The sequence below is a fragment of the Rhinolophus sinicus genome, linkage group LG05, assembly GCF_036562045.2.
Source record: "Rhinolophus sinicus isolate RSC01 linkage group LG05, ASM3656204v1, whole genome shotgun sequence".
NCBI classification, from domain to species: Eukaryota; Metazoa; Chordata; class Mammalia; order Chiroptera; family Rhinolophidae; genus Rhinolophus; species Rhinolophus sinicus.
Genome location: NC_133755.1, coordinates 71,435,139 through 71,457,433, shown reverse-complemented (window position 1 = coordinate 71,457,433; position 22,295 = coordinate 71,435,139). Strand labels below are relative to the sequence as shown.

At 40.1% G+C, this 22,295-nt stretch overlaps 1 protein-coding gene and 1 pseudogene across 2 annotated transcripts in view; both read left to right on the top strand.

Annotated features, from left to right (window-relative positions):
* The first annotated feature begins 18,562 nt into the window (after positions 1-18,562).
* LOC109458234 (actin-binding protein WASF1) lies at positions 18,563-19,663 on the top strand (annotated as a pseudogene).
* A 1,812-nt stretch (positions 19,664-21,475) lies between these two features.
* Positions 21,476-22,295, top strand: part of SULT1C2 (sulfotransferase family 1C member 2) — a 40,326-nt gene continuing 39,506 nt past the window's right edge. For both annotated transcript variants that reach the window (XM_074332480.1, XM_019751683.2), the window contains exon 1: positions 21,476-21,603. The gene's annotated coding sequence lies outside the window, so the exon portion shown is untranslated. The remainder of the gene's footprint in view (positions 21,604-22,295) is intronic.

The window sequence follows — 22,295 nt, the reverse complement described above, 5'->3', positions numbered from 1 at the left end:
CTCTGATTACAAAGAGGCAGTTCGAGGAACTCTGAGGACAGACGCCCCATTGACTGTCACATCCCACCACAGGGGTGATGCCCTCAGACTAAGGTAACTCAGACTTGGAGTTTATTTGATCTTCTGGGTATATTTGAATGCCTGGACACCGCAAGATTTCACCCCGAGGCTTTCCTGGCGTGTCATTCCCCCAGAAGGATGTTCCTGTTTTCCCAAGATTTGCCTTTACCATATGATTTCCTTGATATGTGGTACACAAAACTGAAAAAGAAAAAAAAAAAAGAAAAAAACACAAGAAACAAATAAAGAAACAAAAACTTTTAGACACAGACAATAGTTTAGTGGTTACCAGAGCAAAAGGGGGTCGGATGGTGGTCGATGAGGGTAAAGGGAATCCAATATAATCCATAGTTATGGAAAGAGAACTGACTCTGGGTGGTAAACACACAATGTCATATATAGATGATGTATTACAGAATTGTACACCTGAAATCTATGTAACTATACTAACAATTGTCACCCCAATAAACTTTAACTAGAAAAATATTAAATAAAATTAAACTAAATTAAACTAAATTGAATTTTTAAAAATGATTTACTTTTACAAACAACCTTTGGGCATTCAGAGGGGTGTGGCATTATGTCGAAGTAGATCTAAAATTAAAAAATATACTTTGAAATCATAAAGCAGTTTGAACACAAAGTTTTATCCAGCCAGCCTACCCTTTTCCCACCCACTGTGTCAGAATCCAGAAGAAGCAGAATCCAGTAGAGGCAGTGTGTATTCCTCAAGAAGTACAGTGGGGCTGGCAGCCTCTAGTTATAAGGAGGCACCTCTAGGAAATGTGAGGCCTGGGGCCCCATTGGATATCACATCCGACCAGAAGGATGGTGCCGAGACTAAGGTGACTCCAACATGGAGTGTATTTGATCTTCTGAGTATATTTTAAAGACTGGACACCATAAGATTTCACAGTAATATATGACTGGCATGGCAAACACCAGTAGGATGTTCCTGTCTTCCCAAGATTTGCCTTTACCATATGATTTCACAGATATGTGGTACATAAAATTGAAAAGAACAAAAGAAGAAGACAAACAAATGAAGGAACAAAAACTCATAGACAATAGTTTAGTGGTTACCAGAGGATAGGTAAGAGGGGAGGAGAGTGGAAAATCAGGGTAAAGGTTATCCACTATATGGTGATAGAAAGAGAACTGATTCTGGGTAATGATCACACAATGTGATATATAGATGATGTATTACAGGATTGTACACCTGAAATCTGTAACTTTACTAACAATTGTCCCCCAATAAACTTTAATTACAAAAAATGCAATTAAATTAAATGATCAGAAAAAGAAAAGAAAAAAATTATTTGCTTTTACAAACAGCCTTGGGGCATTCAGGCTATTGTGGGGTTATGTCACAATAGATCTAAAACTGAAAAAAAAAACAGTTTGAAATCATAAAGCAATATGAACACAAAGCTTCATACAGCCAGCCTAACCTATACCCACCCATTGTGTCAGAATCCAGTAGAGGCAGTGTAGATACCTCAGAATACTAAGTGGGGCTGGCAGCCTCTTGTTGCAAGGAGGCAGCTCTAGGACCTCTCAGGCCTGGAGCCCTATTAACTGTCACATCGAACCACAGAGGTGGTACCCTAAGACTAAGGTGACTCAAGCATGGGGTATATTTGATCTTGTGAGCATATTTTAAAGCCTAAACACCACACGACTTCACAGTAATATCTGCCTAGAATGTCAAACCCTAGTACCACGTTCCTTTGTTTCCAAGTTTGCCGTTACAAACAGCCTCTGGGCATTCAGGCTGCTGTGGGGTTATGTCAAAATAAATTGAAAAAACACTTTGAAATCATAAAGCAATTTGAACACAAAGCTTTATACATGCAGCCTACCCTTTGCCCACCCAGTGTGTCAGAATCCATTAGTGGCAGAATCCAGTAGAGACAGTGTACATTCCTCAGAGTAGTGCATTGGGGCTGGCAGCCTCTGGTTATAAGGAGGCAACTCTAGGAACTCTCAGGTCTGGAGCTGCTTTGTCAGCCACATCCCACCAGAAGGTTGGTGCCCTGAGACTAAGGTGACTGAAACATGGAGTGTATTTGATGTTAAGTGTATATTTTAATGCCTAGACACCATAAGAATTCACAGTGATGTCTGTCTGGCACGTCAAATCCCAGTAGGATGTTCCTGTCTTCCCAAGATTTGACTTTACAAACAGCCTTTGGGTATTAAGGCTGGTTTGGCATTATATCAAAATAAATCTAAAAACTGAAGAAAATACTTTGAAATCATAAAGAAATTTGAACAAAAAGCTTCATACAGTCATTCTACCCTTTGCCCACCCATTATGTCACAATCCAGTAGAGACAGAATCAAGTAGAGGCAGTGTAGATGCCTCAAAGTAGTAGAGTGGGTCTGGCATTCTCTGGTTACAATGAGGCAGTTCTAGGAACTTCTAGGCCTGGAGACACATTGACTGTCACATCCCACCACAGGGGAGGTGTCCTGAAACTAAGGTGACTCAAACATGGTGGGGATCCCCACTATGTTGGAGAATAAGTGGCATTTCTCAAGACTGAGGTGACAAGACCCCACCAAGATCCTGGAGGTGCCAGTAGTTTAGGTAAGAGGAAACAAAAATGTATGCTGTACCAGCATCTATTGGAAAACAAAAGAAAGGCCACTAGTTATCAACACGTTGTATTGTTGACAGCAACACAGTACTTAAAAAAGAAATGAGTTTCGTACATCAAATGCATGGCAGATTAATAATCCATGAATAACCAAATTACAAGGTAGCTCAGAAAGGAAATGAAAAGCCCTCAGAATCCCAATTCAAATGCATGGAAGGCTGTGATTTATATGACAGAGGACCCAAGATTTCAGTTATGAAAATTTCAATGATTTACAAGAAACACAAAAGAGCAATTCAATGAGCTAAGGAATAAAAGCAACAAACAAATATAGTACTTTACAAAGAGATTGAAACTATAAATAAGAACTAAACTGCAATTCTGGAGGTGAGGAGCTCAATAAATGATATGAAGAATACATGAGAGAACAATGGAAACAAAGTAGACCAGAAAGAAAGAATTAGTGAGCTGAGATTGAAACCTAGGAATAACAGGTAGAAGAGGAAAGAGCTCTGAGAGTTTTTAAAAAATGAAATAACTGTGAGAACTACCTGACTCCATTATAAAAAGCAAGATAAGAATAATGGGTATACCAGAAGAAGAAGGGGAGGAGAAGGGAACAGAAAGACTATTCAAACAAATATTCAATGAGATCTTCCCAAACATATGGAAAGTATTGAAACTTCAAACTCAGGAAGCTCACAGAACAACTGATTATCTCAATGCTAAAAGACTTTCTCCAAGATACATTATATTAAAGTGTCAAAAGTTAATAAAAAAGAAAAAATTCTCAAGGTAATCAGGGGAAAAAATTCTGTAACCTACAAAGGAAACTCCATCAAATTATCATTAAATCTTTTTTCAGCAGAAATCTTACAAGCCAGGAGAGAGTGGAATGCAATATTCAAAATAATGAAAGAGACCACTAGCCAAGAAAAGTATATACAGCAAAGTTATCCTTTACATATGAAAGAGAAATAAAGGCTTTCCAAGACAAACAAAAGGTAATGAAATTTACCAACTACGAGACCTGCATTACAAGAAATGTGGGAAGCAGCTCTTCTACCTGATACAAAAAGACAAAAGTATACAAGACTTTGAAAAAGATGACAAAAAGACAGACAGAAGCAGGGAATTGCAACTTTTTTTTAGAATAAGTATTAAAAAATTATAACATAAAGGTTAAAGGGGGAAAGCAATTACAAAAAGACTGTAATTTCTGCAATTTGGAAACAAACACACAGCATAAAGAGGGATAATTTGTGACAACAAAAATATAGAAGGGGAGGAAAGAAAGAAATGAACTTACATAGGTGAATAGAGATAAGGTGCAATCAGAAAAAAAAAAAAAGGACTATTGTACATGTGAAACTTTTTTTGCATTGGCTTAATGGTAACCACAAAATTAGAATCTAGAGCTGAGACACATAACAGAAAAAAAAAAAAAAAGAGGAAATGGAGAAAAAAATCACAGAAAACCAAACTGAAATTGCAGACAGGAACACAAGGGAAAAGAAACAATGGAGAAGCAGAGCAACAGAAAACAAAAAATAAAATGGCTATAATAAGTCCTCATATGTCAATAATCAACCTAAATATAAATGCACCGAACTCACCAGTCAGAAGGCACAGACTAGCAGGAAGAATTGAAACAAGACACAACACAACTATATGTTGCCTTCAGGAGATCCATGCAAGCTACAAAGACAAACATAGGCTCAAAATGAAAGGGTGGAAGATAATATTTCAAGTTAGTGGCTTCCAGAGAGAATGGGGTATAGCCATATCCTATATGAGAAAAAAAAAAAAAAAAAAGAAAAAAAAACAGATGTCCAGATATAAAAGGTAACAAGAGACAAAGATGGGCCTTTTATAATGATAAAGGGGAAAATACATCAAGAAGTTACACTTATTAATACATATGCACACAAATTGGGAGCACCAAAATATATAAAGCAACTACTAGCAGAACTAAAAGGAGAAACTACCAATAAATATAATAATAGTTGGGGACCGGATTACCCCATTGATAGCAATGGATAGATCATCCAAACAGAAAGTCAATAAGGAAATATCAGCCTTAAATGAGATATTATATCAAATAGAAATAATTGATATTATTAGAACTCTCTATCCCAAATACTAGAATATACATTTTTCTCAAGTACACACTGAACATTTTCTAAGATAGATCATATGTTGGGGCACAAAACTAGTCTCAATAAATTTAAAAAGATTGAAATCATACCAAGCATATTTTTCAACCACAGCAGTATAAGACTGGAAATTTACTACAAGAAGAAAGCTGGGAAAACTACAACTGTGTGGAGATTAAACAACATGCTACAGAACAACTAACTAGTGGGTCAAAGAACTAAACGAAGCAACCAAAAGATACATAAAAACAAAAGAAAATGAAAACACAACATACCAAAATTTGGAGGATTTGCAAAAGCATTACTATGAGAGAAGTTTATAGCATTACAAATCTATCTGGAAAACAAAAACAAGACAAATTTCTAATAAATAATCTAACGTTACATCTTAAGAACTAGAAAAATAAGACCAAGTAAAGTTCAAAGTCAATAGAGGAAGGAAATAAAAATTAGACCAAAATCAATGACAGAGAAGAAAAACACAACAGAAAAAAATTAATGAAACAAAGAACTAGTTTTCGGAAAATAAATAAAATTGACAAATTTCTGGATAGACTCACTAAGGAAAAAAGGAAAAGACTCAAATAAAATAACAAATGAAACAGGAGAAATTACAACACATACCACAAAAATACAAATGATTATGCAAGAATAATATGAAAGGCTATACACCATCAAATTAGATAACCTAAAGGAAATGGAAAAATTGTTAGAAATATACAACCTCCCTAGACTGAATGATGAAGAATTTAAAAACCTGAATAGATTGATCACTACTATGAAATTGAAATAATAATCAAAATCCTCCCAAAAAAAACAAAAGTCAGGACAAGATGGCTTCACTGGTGAATTCTACCAAATGCTCAAAGATTTAATACCTGTCCTTCCCAAACTCTTCCAAAAAAATTAAAGAGGAGGGAATACTTCCTAACTTATTTTATGAAACCAACATTACCCAGATACTCAAGCCAAAAAACAAAGAAAATTACAAGGCAATATCTCTGATGAACATGATACAAAAATCCTAAAAAGAGTACTGGCAAATTGAATATAACAATATCATGATCAAGTGGGGTTCACTACAGGGAATACCAGGATGGTTCAACATACACAAGTCAATCAATGTGATTCACCACATTAACAAAATAAAAGATAAAATCATGATCATATCTATAACAAAATAACTATGATTTATGATCATATCTATAAATGCAAAAAAAGTATTTCGCAAGATAACTATGCATTGATGATGAAAACACTCAATAAAGTGGGTATAGAAGAAAAGTACCTCAACATAATGAAGTTCATATATAACAAACCCACAGCTAATATCATACTCAGTGGTAAAAACCTGAACTTTTCCTCTAAGATCAGGAAGAAGACAAGGATATCCACTCTCACCACTGTTATTCAAAATAGTATTGGAAGTGCTAGCCAGAGACATTAGACAAGAAAAAGAAATGAAAGGCATCCAAATTGGGAATGAAGAAGTAAAACTGTCACTATTTGCAGATGATATAATTCTATATATAGAAACCCTAAAGATTCCACCACAAGACTATCAGAAACAATAAATGAATACAATAAAGTGGCAGGATACAAAATTAATATACAAAAATCCATTGCATTCTTATATACTAACAACAAAATATCAGAGAGAGAAATGAAGAAAACAATCACATTTACAATTGCAACAAAAAGAATAAAAATACCTAAAAATAAATTTAACAAAGTGTCGTGTGGGGGACCCTGCTCGCTGCGCCATGTGTCATGCAGGAGACTCTGCTCGCTGCGCCATGTGTCGTGCAGGATGCCCGGCGGGGTCTCTGCTCCTGCTCCCCACATAAGAACGCAGGACATGGTGAGGCCAAAAAGGAACACCCACGGAGCCATAGGTAGGGGAGTCATACCACTATACTATCACTGGCGGCTGGGTTGGAGACACAGGAAGCAGGAGCCACACTGTCTACAACCTGCTGTCCACTTCTCTGCACTCCGCAACCCACACTCCGCCATGCTAACTGCAATCCGTGCTTGCCAGCCCAGCCACCATCTTCTTGCTAGCCCCATTTTTTCTGCTAGCATAGCCACAGCAGTTATATTAGTGGCCAATGGCTCACTGGTTACAGCTGACGGCCAACTAGCCACAGCTGATGGCCATGCAATCACAATTGATATCCATTTACTACTACCTGAGCCAGCACCTTTCTATGTGAGGCCAAGAGCCTGGAAACTGCTCTTTGGGGCTCTGTCCCCACACAAAGTATGTGAAGGACCTGTACACAGAAAACTACAAGACATTGTTGAAAGAAATTGAAGACACAAAGAAACGAAAGGATATTTCATGTTCATGGATTGGAAGCATTAACATTGTTAAAATGGCCATATTGCCTAAAGCAACATACAGATTTAATGCAATCCCCATCAAAATCCCAAAGGCATTGTGGGGGCAGAGCCCCAGGAAGTAGTTTCCAGGCTCTCGGCCTCACATAGACAGGTGCTGGCTCAGGTAGTAAATGGCCAACTGTGATTGCATGGCCATCAGCTGTGGCTAGTTGGCCGTCAGCTGTAACCAGTGAGCCATTGGCCACAATATAACTGCTGTGGCTACGCTAGCAGAGGAGAAGGAGGAGAGAGAAGAATGGGGGCTAGCAAGAAGATGGTGGCTGGGCTGGCAAGCGCGGATGGCGGTTTGTGGACAGTGTGGATCCAGCCTCCAGTGAGAGTATAGTGCCGCCAGAGAGAATATAGTGGTATGACTCCCCTACCTATGGCTCCGTGGGTGTTCCTTTTTGGCCTCACCATATCCTGCGTTCTTGTATGGGGAGCGGGAGCAGAGACCCCGCCGGACGCCCCGCATGACAAATGGCGCAGCGAGCAGGGTATGGTGCCAGCCAAAGCTCTCCAAAGAGTGGTGGAGCAGTTTGTGTGTATGAACACTCAGTCTCAGGAAGACCAGGAGGAGCAGCTGCCGGAGAGCTGGACCGCCGTGGAGGGGTGGGAGGACGTGGACAGTTCTCCCACCGGCACAGGAAAAAGCCATGCAGCTGCTGGAGAGATGGAGCCCCGTGGAGAGGTGGAAAGATGTGGACGGTTCCCCAACCAGCACAGGCCGGAGAAAGCGAAGGTCGTTGTGGCCATGTGGGCTGGGAAGTTCCTGCTCAGGCAGCCCGGATGCAGGACTTATAGTCCCAGGAGGTAACGCTTGCTGAGTCCTCCATGGGAGATGAGGGTGAGGTCAAGGTCGTCCCTCACCCCCAGGACAGCCCTGGTGAATGACTATGGACTATGGGGAATTGCCTTCCATCCCTAATTTAATGGACCGCTTGACTGTTTGTTTGGGAACTGTTGTTAGTGGAACTGGGGGATATTTGCTTTTGTCTCTTGACTGGCCGCCATTGAGAATATGTAAGCACCTTGATTGTGAGTCGCTGTTGTTCCAGCAGGGTACCCTGAGAGGCACAGAGAGAGTGGCAGTGCCCTGAGAGCCCTGGCTGTGTCCAGGAAGTGTGGCTGTGCCCACAGAGAGTGGCAGTGCCCTGAGAGCCCTGGCTGAGTCCAGGAAGTCTGGCTGAGCCCTGAAGATACCCTGGCTGTGCCCAGGAAGTCGGGCTGTTCCCAGAGAGAGTGGCAGTGCCCTGAGAGCCCTGGCTGTGTCCAGGAAGTGTGGCTGTGCCCACAGAGAGTGGCAGTGCCCTGAGAAATCCTAGCTGTGCCCGGGGAAACTAGTGGTACCCTAAGAAGTCCAGGAAGTCTGGCTGTGCCCAGAAGTACTGGTGGTGCCCTGAGAAACCCTGGCTGTGTCCGGGAAGACAGGTGGTACCCTAAGAAGTCCAGGAAGTCTGGCCGTGCCCAGAAGTACTGGTGGTGCCCTGAGAAACCCTGGCTGTGCCCAGAGAGCCTGGCTGTGTCCAGGATATTGCATTCACCCCCAGGCTCCTCGCACAGGTCCCCTCGTGGAAGACGCTTGTCGCGTAGATTGTGAGGCGAGAGCCTGTAGGGGTGGAGTGTGGGGGCAGAGCCCCAGGAAGTAGTTTCCAGGCTCTCGACCTCACATAGACAGGTGCTGGCTCAGGTAGTAAATGGCCAACTGTGATTGCATGGCCATCAGCTGTGGCTAGTTGGCTGTCAGCTGTAACCAGTGAGCCATTGGCCACAATATAACTGCTGTGGCTACGCTAGCAGAGGAGAAGGAGGAGAGAGAAGAATGGGGGCTAGCAAGAAGATGGTGGCTGGGCTGGCAAGCGCGGATGGCGGTTTGTGGACAGTGTGGATCCAGCCTCCAGTGAGAGTATAGTGCCGCCAGAGAGAATATAGTGGTATGACTCCCCTACCTATGGCTCCGTGGGTGTTCCTTTTTGGCCTCACCATATCCTGCGTTCTTGTATGGGGAGCGGGAGCAGAGACCCCGCCGGATGACCTGCATGACAAATGGCGCAGCGAGCAGGGTCCCCCGCATGACAGGCATTATTCACAGAAATACAACAAAAAATTCTCAAATTTATATGCAACAACAAAAGACCCAAATAGCCAAAATAATCCTGAGAAAAAAAGAACAAAGCCAGCGGTGTCATACTCCTTGACTTCATAATATATTACAGAGCTAAAATAATCAAAACAATTTGGTACTGGCAGAAATGTTTGACACACTGTTGCAAGCACCTGGAAGGGCAGTCACCACATTTTAGTCTCTTCCTGAAAGTGAAGGGGACATTAACCCCTCGGCAGGGCCCTATGCCCCTGTCTGGTACTCGTGTCGTGAGTAGGGAACAAAGTCCTGACACACAGGTTCAGATAGCTTTATTTGGGAACAAATGTCCCTCCAGAGGCCAAGTCTCTGGTAAGCACAGAAGGTTATAGAGAACAGAATAGAGTTTAATAATGAACCAAGTTTCAGAGTCAAATGAGGTGGAGAAGGTCCCTGGTTCTGGAGAGGTGACTGGGCCCACGACTGGTCTGAGGTGAGCTGGTCTTACAAGGAAGAACTTGGGAGAGTCCCGGTAACGCGGCTTGCACCTCGCAGACGCTCTGTCAGATCGCCCAGACAAATATCCTGGAGGATTGTTCCGGAGTGTCTTGCTCAGAGCCTCGCAGAGGGTCTTAGCCGGAGCTCCCAGTCGGACTACTCACGGCGTTGCTCTGGAGCTCTGCTTTTATCCTCTTTTCCTTGGATTTGTTTACTTCTTAGGTGAGAACCAGAAGTTGTTTTGGTGAACATGTTTATCACTCAATTTTGTTATGCTCAGTTTCACACAAAAGCATGTTTTTTACTTCATTTTTATCAGTCTCACACATGTGTGACCATAGTCCTGTCCCTACTAGTAAACAACTTGTTTTGCAAACCTCAATCCATATATATAATATATTTTATATGCTCTCTACACACAGAGACCGGTAGAACTGAACTGAGAACCCAGAAATAAACTCACATGTATATGGGCAACTAATTTTTAACAAAGGTACAAAAATATACAATGGAGAAAGGAAAGTCTTTTCAATTGATGGTGTTGGGAAAACTAGAAAGCCACATTCAAAAGAGTGAAACTAGACTGCTATCTGACACTATACACAAAAATTAACTTAAAGTGAATTAAAGACTTGAATATAAGACTTGAAACATTAAGATACATAGAAGAAAATATAGGCACTAATCTTATGGACATTGGTCTCAGTGGGATTTTTCTGAACTTGACCCCAAAGCCAAAGGAAGTAAAAGCAAAATAAAATGAATGGTACTACATCAAACTAAAATTTTCTGCAGAGCAAAAGAAACCATCACCGAAACAAAAAGACAGCCAATTGAATGGGACAAGATATATGCAAATGGTACCTCCAATAAGGGGCTAATTATACAAAATACATAAAGAACTTATACAACTCAGCAACAACAACAAAAACAATCAAAGAATCCAATTAAGAAATGAGCAGAGGATCTGAATAGACACTTTTCCAAGGAAAACATACAAGTGGCCAACAGATATATGAAAAGATGTTCAAAATCACTAGTTATAAGGGAACTGCAAACCAAAACCACGATGAGGTACCAACTCATATCCATCAGAACGGCTATAAAGGTATCAGTAAGATAAGAAGTAACTGCTGGAGAGTATTAGAGGAAAGGGAACCCTCACATACTGCTGGTTGGAATGTAAATTGGTGCAGTCACCATGAAAAACAATATAGAGATTCCTCACAAAATTAAGAATTAGTACTACCATGTTTACCCAGTGATCTCTCTTCTGGGCATCTACCTGAAATTTTTTAAAACATTTATGTGTAAAGATATATGTACCTATGTACGCCTATATTCATTGCAGCAATATTCACAATAGCCAAGACGTGGGAACAAACTAAGTGTATTTCAATGAATGATTGGATAAAGAAGATATGGTACATATATACAATGGAATACTACTACTCAGCCATAAAAAAAATGATGAAATATTGCCATTTGCGACAACATGGATGGCTCATGAAAGTATTAAGCTAAGTGAAATAAGTCAGATGGAAAAGGACAAGCATGGTCTGATTTCACTCATATGTGAGCTATAAAACAAAAAGCAATATATGAACAAACAAAATAACAAACTCATAGACACAGACAACAGAATTGTGGTTACCGCGGGGTAAAGGGGGTCAAATACATGGTGATGGAAGAAGACTAGGCTTTGGGTTGTGAGCACACAATAAAGTATACAGATATCTTATTATACAGTTGTACACCTGAAATTTATATAATGTTATTAACCAATGTTACCCCAATAAATTTAATTAAAAATAAGTAAATAAATAATCCTCCTGTGCTGAAGTCATCCTATGGTAAACATTCACATAAGACACAAATATGTTCACTTTTTATGCCCATTCAGAAAGATCTATCCTCATTCTTCCCCAAATTTCCTTGTCACCAATTTTCCAACATGTTCCTTCCAAGTCCCTGACCATCCAGCTAAACCATTAACCACAGCCCATGAATCAGTATATAACTGCACATCTGGCCATTTATCCATCAAAGCAAAGTGAACAATCAGGAAAAGTGCTCAAAGTTCTACTCACTGGGAGGATTTCCCTTCACCATGGTCCTTCAGGGGTGTGCCAGAAAAGAGCTGTTCTGTTGCAGCTATCCACTTTGGGGTAGTGCATTCTTATTATGCAGTACCATCTGTAAACCAGGGCCATTAATCTGTTAATTGGTCATAGAGAACTCCCCATGAAATCTTAGGTATAGACTGGGAGAGAGAAAGTAGTGTAGCAGCAGTGCATTTGGACTACTACCCTGGGCATTTGGTCTACTTCATGTAACTTACTTATGCCTTCAGGACATGCTCAGTGATTTTATATATATATATATCACTCCCACTAATGATGGGGTGCTGCAGTGCACACCCAACTTTATGGTTTGGTGGGTCAGATAACACCAAGTTCATGATGGTCAGGTCGATAACATGGTAACTTGGTGGCTCATGGTTAAGTGCTTAGTCTCTACTAAGGCCCAGTAGCAAGCAAAGAGCAGCTTCTCAAAAGGAGAGTGATTATTTGAGAGGCTGGCAGGACTTTGCTCTAAAATCTTAAAGGCCTGCACTGCAATTTCCTATAAGAAGCCTCTCAAGGACTCCAAACATCCTTATTGGCCACTGACACTTCAAACCCCATTGGACGTGCTGGATCCTGTGGACCAAGTGGCAGAACAGCTTGCATAGCAGCCTAGACCTGTGACAGCCTTCTCTTGTTCTGGGCCCACTCAAAACTATCAACTTTTATGGTTTACTCAGTAAATGGGCCAGAGTAGCACACCCAAATGAGGATGTTGTTTCCTCCAAAATCCAGAGGCCCACTAAGAATCGTGTCCCATTTTTGGTTGTAGGAGGGGCTGGATGCAACAAATTACCATTCACTTCAGACAGGCTATCTCGACATATCCTGCGCCAGTAGACCCCTAGAAATTTCACTGAGGCAGAAGGCCCCTGAATTTTAGTTGGATTTATTCCCCAAATTCTGAGATGCAAATGTTGTACCGATAAGTCCAGAAAACTTGCTAATTCTTGCTCAATAGGTCCAATCAACATAATATCACCAATGTGGAGATTGTTACTGAGTGAGACAGAGTGAGGCTGGAATCCTAAGCGTTCCTGTTAAAGGGCCCACACACTGACTTACTCACGGATGGACTCACTCTCTCTGGGCTCCAGTTCTGGGGCACCAGGGACATGAGGGGAGTAATTGAGTAGTCTGGCTTTAGGGCAAGGGCTGGAGGAGCAGCTTTCTCCTAGACAGAAGTACTGGCAGAAGCTACTGTTTCTTTGTTGTGCCCTCACCGGTCCTAGGAAACAGATGTGGGCAAAAGCCATATCCAAGTCCCCATCCACCTGGCTAGCACCACTTGTCCTTCCCTGGTGATTCCCTGAAACCATGCCCCACCCAACTTGTGGGCCCACCAAAGGCACTTCCAGTAGCTTTTCCATATAAATGGCCTATCTTGCTCATGTTGCAAACTTTTACAACATCTCTGAAAGATTCATAAACCCCCAAAAAGCAGCATCTGGCTTCAGAATCCCCTGTACCTCTTGCTAAGCAGCCCCAAGCCTGGCAATAGTGGCAGCCATTCTCAGCTTTCAGCTTAGCCTCTCCCAGGCACCTCCAATCCCAGTGCAGTTGGAAGTCATCTTCAGATCACTTTCTAGCTCATGCCCGGTAGTCCTGGGCAAGGAGGAATCTGTACTTGGCCTGTGGCAGGGCCCATCCCAGGAGGTCCCAGAGCCGGCATGCCTGGTGGGCAGCTTTGGCCCAATGTCTGGGTTTGGATCTCAATGGAGCACTATTTATCTGCCTCTGCAAAGGGCAGACTGGGCAGGCACCAGAGACCTGCTAATTTGTAGTTACAAAATAGTCATGGGGATGTAAAGTACAACATAAGGAATATATTCAACAATATTGTAGTAGATTTATTACCTGAGCTAAAACTCCATTGATTGCCTCCATAAGCCCCTACTCTGACTGATGGACTACAGTGATGTTTGGGGTCTCCAGGAATTAGTGTCAGTTCAGACCTAGTGTCCAGTCATCTCATCCAATTATTTCCTTTTCTTCCCCAATGCACAGTCACACTGGTAAAGGGCTGTAGGTCCCTTTGGGGAATGCTGGAAGATAGATTAACAGTATACATTTTTTATAGTGTACCAGGGTCCTTCCTCAAGGGGACTTTACCTCTCATTATCCTTTGGGGTTCTGGATCTGTAAACTGCCTCAAATCTCAGAATTTATTAAAGAACCATAACTCTGTTTTTATGAGGTTAGACTTTTGTTCACTTGGCATAGAACTTTTCTGCTTATCCACACCAATTAAGAATTTAGTAGTAGGCTTCCTATATATTTCACTTCTAGGAACACCATGATCAACTAGCCAATGCCATAGGTCTGGGTGAATCAGACTATTCTGATTGCTGTCATGACTCTGCTGCCCATTATAGGAACCACACCAATTTTGCCTTTGGTCATTGAGCGCCATCACTTGGCCTCTGCCACCCCAAGATCCAATTATTTCCATTGCATTAAGTTTCCAAATTCAGTGACTACAGTTCCTGTCGTGAGGTCTGGCCTGCAAAGAAGAGTGATCACAGAGCCCTTCAGTGATGCCAGGGCTTCTCTCACAAATTTATTCCTCTCATTGATGGTGAAAGGTATGCCTTCTGGATCCTCCCAGTGTCACTGAGTAAGTCTTAAATGATAAATCAACTCTTTGAATCACCACCTCTATCTTAAACCAATGCATGTTCAGTATTTCTAATTCACTCACAGAGGGCCACTTTTTGGTCCATGTTTCAGGCAACCGACTAAACAAACTATTACAGCCTTTTCTAAATCCCCAAGTTGCAACATTTAATACAGAATCTTGTGCTAGTGGGCCCTTGTCAATGATTTTGGCTTAATCAAGCTTTATGTTCCTTCCACCATGATCCCACACCCTTATATCTATTCCCGCACATATTCCCTGGATTTCTGTTTATCTAAATTGGAAAACTCAAGTAGTTATTTCAGAGAGTGGTGTACCTTCTTGTGGGTCACACATTGTCCCTCCCCTTTAGGAGCTGCTTGGACTCAGTCTTGTTATAGGTCTAGAAGCAAAGAGGAGTGGTGGGGTGGGCCCTCAGGAAACTCAGCATTGTCGAGCAAAGCAACTACCTCAGGGGAGGTCTTTTCAGTTTCTTCAGGCACTGCAGGATATAGCCCCTCAAACTGATGGCAGAGGCTGCTTCTTACTTAAGAGAATGGAGGTAGGAAGGAATGGGGAGGCTGCTTCTACTGGCAAAGAAGACTCATCAGAATTCAGGGACTGAATGTCCCTAGCTCCATTAGGGTCTTCCCATACAGCCCCATTCCTTCCTAAATAATGCCCTCACTTTAACAGTAGATACCCTGTGAGGCTGGTAATTCAATTTGCACTGTAATTCAGCTACTTGAGGAGAAGAGTCTGGGTTTGGTTTTCAGCATGTCAGCCCTGCAACTATAGGAGATAAGGGTCTCCTTTAGGGCAGACATAGGAGCTTTCAGGTCATTTATGTGGGGCTTGAGCTGGGAATTCTAGCCCCTGAGCTTATCCTTTTAATTCCCCATTTTGTCCAGGAACATCTCTGTTCAGTGACATTTAGGAGAAACTAACCAATTATACTCATTATACTCATCGGTTTGACAAAAATGTTTGAAAAACAAACAAACAAACAAATAAATAAAATATATTACTTTTATTTATTTATTTATTTATTTATTTATTTATTTATTTATGGTTACTTGGATCTTTACTTCTCATAAGTGTTTGATCAGAAGTATCCAATGGTGATATTTTGTATATATCTCCTGCCAAGTTATGCCATGGACTATCAATGCTCTCTTTACTACTGGAAATAGACTCATTAGTGTCTTTAAATTTAATCAGATTAGAGAGCCAATTCCAGAAACCCCAAAAGCCAATTCAGAAAATTCATGTTTAAGATTCTGTTTTTCTAGAACCACTCTTAATATCAACAACTATTAGTCAGGGTTCTCCAGATAGACAGAACCAATAAACTCTCTCTATATATATATATTTAAAAATTGGCTCACTCGGATATGGAGGCTGGCAAGCCCAAAATCTGTGGAGCCAAAGTCCTACTCTGAAGTTCCTCAGGCAAGAAAATCCTTTGCTACTTGGGGGGTGTCAGTCTTTTGCTCTATTCAGGATGTCAGCTGATTGGATGAGGCCCACTCACATGATGGAGGGCAATCTGCTTTACTCAGTCCATCAATTTAAATGTTAATCTCATCTAAAATCACCCTCACAGACTATTTGACCAAATATTTGGGCACCCTATGGCCCAGTTAAGTTGACACACAAAATTAACTATCACAAACCAGCATCTAGTCTCAAACATTGAAGTCAGGTATTCTTAATATCTCACTCTCTGTTATCACCCATGTTAGTCACATGTCCACTTCTGCTGGTATTTCCCATTCTCATTCCCACTTCAAACCACTTACCCCTTGCCTAGGCTCTTATTGCAACCTTGTAATGCCCTTCCCAACCTCTACTCTTGTTTCTCGAATGCGCTTTATAGTCTACTTCCTATTATTCTTAAAAGGTAGCTGTGAGTAGTCATTCTGCTCAAAATCCTTCAACAATTACCTACTGTCTAACAAACTAATCATATACTCCTTGGCATCTACTAAAAGAGTCACCATAGTATATTTCCATTTCTCTACACCCTATGCTCTATACCAGTGGTTCTCACATTTTCTGGTTTCAGAATCCCTACACACTCTTAAAAATTAATGAAATGAAGACCCACAAATATATTTTGCTTATATGGGTTATATCTATTAACATTTTCCATAGTAGAAATTAAACCTGAGAAAAATTTAAAGCACAAAAATATACAGTACTCATTCCATTGTCCCATTTGTCATCAAAATTATGGCATCATCACACATAATACAGCTCTGTAAAACCCACTATACACTTCTGAGACAATGAGTGTGAAAAAAACAAACATCACCTTACTGTTATGAAAATAGTTTTGACCTTGCAGAGCCCCTGAAACAGTCTCAGGGATCACCAGAGATTCCCAACTTGGAAAACTATTGCTCAGTGTTAAAATCAAATTGGACCAGTCTCCACTCCCCAAACAGATCTCACAGCTTCCAATCTCCTTGTCTTTACTGAAGTTGTTTCCTCAATCTGAGTCCTGTCTACCCCACTACCTCTATTCAATACCAAAAGATGTCTTTCTTCTCCTTTGAAAGGGGAACTTAAATGTCATCTCCTTTGTGCAGCTTTTTGTGATTGGCCACAACCATTTGCATGTGTTGTGTTATGTTGTGTTCTGTTGTGTTGTGTGTGCGTATGTTTTCTTCCTCAGAATCTTCAAAGTATTTTATTTATATCTCTTTTATGGTGCTTATAACACTTCTCCTTCCATTATTACTGTTTATGTATTTATCACAATCCTTTCTTGTATATACCTGTTGTTTTTTGCTTTCCCAAAACCAATTTTCTCTTCTGCTAGCTCCATCTTGATTTTGCTTTAGTGAACTGCCCCTCCCCAAATGTACACAATTTCATGGGATTATCAATCAAAGAACCCCACCTTTCTCTGGCCAAAGCGTATACACCTGATTCAAACGAGGCCAGTCAGATACTCAGCCCTGGAATTTTAATTATGAGCAGAAACTAAATATATTTGGTGCCCACTCAACTTGAGAGGAGTGCCTTGAAGAGAGATTATCCTTTAGGTCCTGCTTTGCAGATTCTCAGAGCTTCCTGTCCTAGTTCTTCCTTTTTTCTTTCAGTTTTGTGAGCTATCCCACATCCTTTAAATAAAGTATTTGTTTTGTGTATGTGTACAACTTAATTCTGGTCAGTTTCTGTTGCAACCAAGTGACTCTAATAAGATAACCCTCTGCATCAATACACACATATATAAACTCACACATGAGAGTAGAGAAAGTACAATCTTACTAGTCATACTTATGATCCCCCCAACCTCTCTCTCACACATACACACACACACACACACACACACACACACACACACACTATACATAATAACCATCCAAAGAATAAGTCAACATTAACTTCTATTCAGAAAACAAAGTTCCTTAAAATGATTTATTATCACCACAATCTTAATTTAGTCTTAATTTGATGACATCATTCTCTCTGGATGACATTTGAAGATTATTCAGAACGTAAAACTGGAGGAGAGGGCAGAATCTGGTACTTCTAGTCATCAGTATAGGTATAGGTGGTGAGGACCTAGAACTGATTAAAGTCCCTGCCCTCAAGCAGCCACCATCTTAGGAAAGAGATAAATACTTAGTATGCAATGTGATCAATGCTTTAAGTGCTGGGAAAGTCAAGAGGAAAGTCAGGAAAGCCTCAGAAAGCAGAATATGAAGGCTGCCGAGGAGCTTATCAAGCAGAAAAGGACAGGCTAGTCCTTAAAGACCAGTAGCATCAAGAACAGTGGAAAAATCACAAACAGCAAAAAGAAAAGTAGATAACTTGAACTTCATCAAAATTAAAAAACGTTTGTGCTTCAAAGGATCCTATCAAGAAAGTGAAAACACAACCCGCAGAATAGGAGGAAACATTTGTAAATCATATATCTGATAAGGGACTTGTATCTAGAATATAAAAATAACTTTTATAATTCAATAATAGAAGACAAATAACCCAATTAAAATGGGCAAATTAATACCTACACTTCACATTTCTTTGATCTACAGAAAGAAAAAAAAATGTTGTAAGATACAGAAGGTAAAAGGAAAGAAAAGAGGAAACAGACAAAGAAAACCTAGATCTTCATGAATCAGAAAAAGAGCCTAGGACACCTCATGGCAGGCAGGCGGAATAGCAGAAGCTGGCCCAAGGCCCAGAGCTGGCTGAAGATGGTGCTAATCTCTTACAGAAGCATACTGAAGTTGTTAATGGCCCTGACTCCCTGTATGTGATGTGAATGGATCTTATTCACTTTCTGCCTTGCTACCTAGTCAGGTGAGAGAACTAGAGCTGAGGAAAAAGTCTTAGACCACATGCACCACCTCCACCTTAAGCAATGCACAGATCAGGAGATGTGAGATCCATACCTACCTGTATCAATTCTACTACAGGTCTGATAGAAAAATCAGCTTCAGTCACCAGCTATAGGCAGAACACCGTTGTTTGTGAGTCCCACCCCCACACACTTCCTCCACCACAAGTACCTCCCCCACCTCCAGCTCCAATCACTGCTCAGCAAGTTCCAACAGTACCACCACGTTCAGCTTCTCTTCAGATTGTTCCTGGAGTTCTTCAACCAGCTCCTTTTTCAATTACACCTCTTTCAGTACAGCTCTCTCCACTACTCGCTAGACCTGCCGCAGTACGTAAGACTGTACTAGTTAATCCACCCCAAACAGGTGAAGTCAAAGAGCTGCCTCCACCCTCACCACCTCCCCCTCTGTCTCCACCTGACATTTGACCATCATCACCTGTCACAGTTGATGCCCTTGCTCATCTTCCCTCTGAATTATACCCAACAACACTGAATACTGCCCCAAGTCCCCATGTTCCACTAATGCTTTCATCTGTTCCATCACAAGTTAAACTGTGAGCCAAAGTGTTACTAATCAACTGTACTTGTAATCAGTGATGTAAATGTATTTATGGAAGCAATACAGAAAGGAATTCAACTATGCAAGGTAGAATTGCAATGTAAACAGAGAGCTAATCATGAGCACATTGAACATGATGTTGCCACCATCCTGTCTCTCTGTGTTGCTGTGGAATATAATGATTCAGGAGATGATTCAGAATTTGATAGAGGAGATTAGTTGGAGTAAGAAAAATTCACCGATGAGTATGACAAAACTGAATGCAAACATCCTTTGTAGTTCTTGTTCTTTAAAAAGTTTTGACTCTTCTGGTGTTTTGCTTTATTTTCCTTATGATAACCTCTGTTCTCCAATATTTTTTAAATTTCCATGACAGTATTAAAATATATTTCAAACTAAGTGTTTTACAGTGGCTTATCTTTTTTGGTCCCTGAAAACACCTAATTTGATCAAATAAACCACTAAGAATGTTAAGCATGGAATCCTGTTGTTAGAGTAGCAAGTTTAATTTTTTGATATACCTTAATTATGCACTTTGTGAGTTTTAAAGAAATCCACTGAAGTTGAAATCTTAAGGGCAGTTGCATTTATTAATGAGCATTAGTCCATTTTCTAATGTCTTAAAAGAATAATCACTGCCTTGATTATACGAACAATTCTCTTAAGGAAATATCTGAATTAAAAATGCACATACCGTGTTTCCCCAAAAATAAGACCTAGACAGACGATCAACACTAATGCATCTTTTGGAGCAAAAATTAGTATAAGACCCCATCTTATTTTACTATATTATAATACGCTATACTATATTATAATATACTATATTATACTATATTATAATATAACATAATATAATATAGTACCGGGTCTTACATTAATTTTTGCTCCAAAAGACGCATTAAAGCTAATGGTCCAGCTAGTTCTTATTTTCAAGGAAACATGTTATATTGTTTTATTGTTTTTAAATACTTACTATATTGGAATGGTTAGTAATATTCCCTTCCCATTCCTAGACCATGTGGTACAATTTTGCTTGCCTATAAGACTTTATTTTTTTCCATGTGAAATATTTCATCTTAAATATACATGTAATTTATTTAAACTGTTAAGAATAACAGCTGATTGAATAAATGGCTTATTTTTTTAATGGGCAAAAGAATAGACATTTCTCCAAAGAAGATGTACAAATGGTGAGTAAGCCCTTGAAAACATGCTCAACATCATGAGTCATTAAAGAAATGTAAATCAAAACTGTAAAGAGATACTGGTGCTGAGACAAAAGACACAGGCCCTTTTGTTTTAAGACTTTTATATATCATCACTACAAGAAAAAAAAATAGAGGAGTAGCAAAATACACAGGTGCCAAGGTTCCAGAAAACATACAAAGCTCTTATTTCTTTGTTTTCTCAGTGTGTGAAATTGGTGACAAAATGCCACATATTGTATGATTCTAATTGTGATCAACAAATGTTGAATGAATGAACAAATGAATGAAGATAGTAGTCACTAATCTACCATGGAACTCTCTATGTCTCTTTGTTTTCTCTCTTTTATTTTTGAGGGGAGAGTCCACTGGACATCACTTCATCTTTTTACAGAATCTCCACCTCCCTCCAGCACTTTCCTGCTTTCCAAAACTGTATCATAATACCAGAAGCAAATATTTAAATGAGTAAGCATCCCCAGAAGGTCCCTTAAATCTCACAGAAACTGGAGAGAGTGCTCTGTCCTTTCACTGTGGCCTGACTTTCAGGGAAGGGTGCTCATTCAATCATTTCCTCCTATACTTAGGAATAAATTCACCCTGTGTGTGCTTGTCCCCAGGCAACAGAAACCCAACCCTGATTCTATTCCTAGGTGTGGTCAATTCTATCAAAAGTAAATTCTTTAGTCAGAATCCTGATATGATAACACCAGAAAAGGAGTTCTTGGATAAAAAAGCTGTAGCAACATACAGGCTGTGGCTTTGCCAAGAATGTGCCCACACACCTCAGTGGTGGGGCCAATGTGACTGGATCTCTATGTACCAGTTTACCCTGGGCCGGGGTGCTCAAACAGCCTGAAGGTGGGTGCTGGTTAAAGTCTTTCTCAGTGAATCCTGGGCCTGGTCCGCAACGTCCTTGCCTGGTGTTACACCGCTAGCCTTCAAACACCAACTGTAAGTAATCATAAAAACAGAGAGAATGTATTTTTGTAGCTCTTTCTTTGTTTAGTCCTTCGAAATGAAATTGACTAAAACATTGAAAATAAAATACGTTATTAATTTTGAAAGGGGGCTTGTATTGTTAGCCCCTTGAAAGACAAGAATAAATTTCAGGTGACCTTAACTAACACGAGAATTTTTTTTTTTTTTTACTTTTATTTATTTTTTTCCTTTTTTTTTCTAGACTTATTGACGCAAAAGTGGCATATTACATTGTGGAAATTTAAGGTGTACAGCATGTTGATTTGACATACTTATAAATTGCAAAATGATATCCAAAGCAAATGACAGCTAACACCTCCATTATGTCACGTAATTACCATTACTTTTGTGGTGAGAACATTTAAGATTCACTCTCTCAACAACTTTAAACTATATACTACATTATTGTTGGCTTTAATCGCAATGCTGTACATTAGATCCCCAGAACTTATTCATCTTATAACTGAAAGTTTGTGCCTTTTGACCAACATTTTCCCATTTTGTCACCTCCTAACCCCTGGTAACCACCATTCTATTCTGTTTCCACAAGTTCAGTTTCTTAAGATTCTACATATAAGTATTATCATACAGTGCTTGCCTTTCTCTGTCTGACTTATCTCACTTAGTATAATGTCCTCAGGTTTCATTCATATTGTCACAAATGG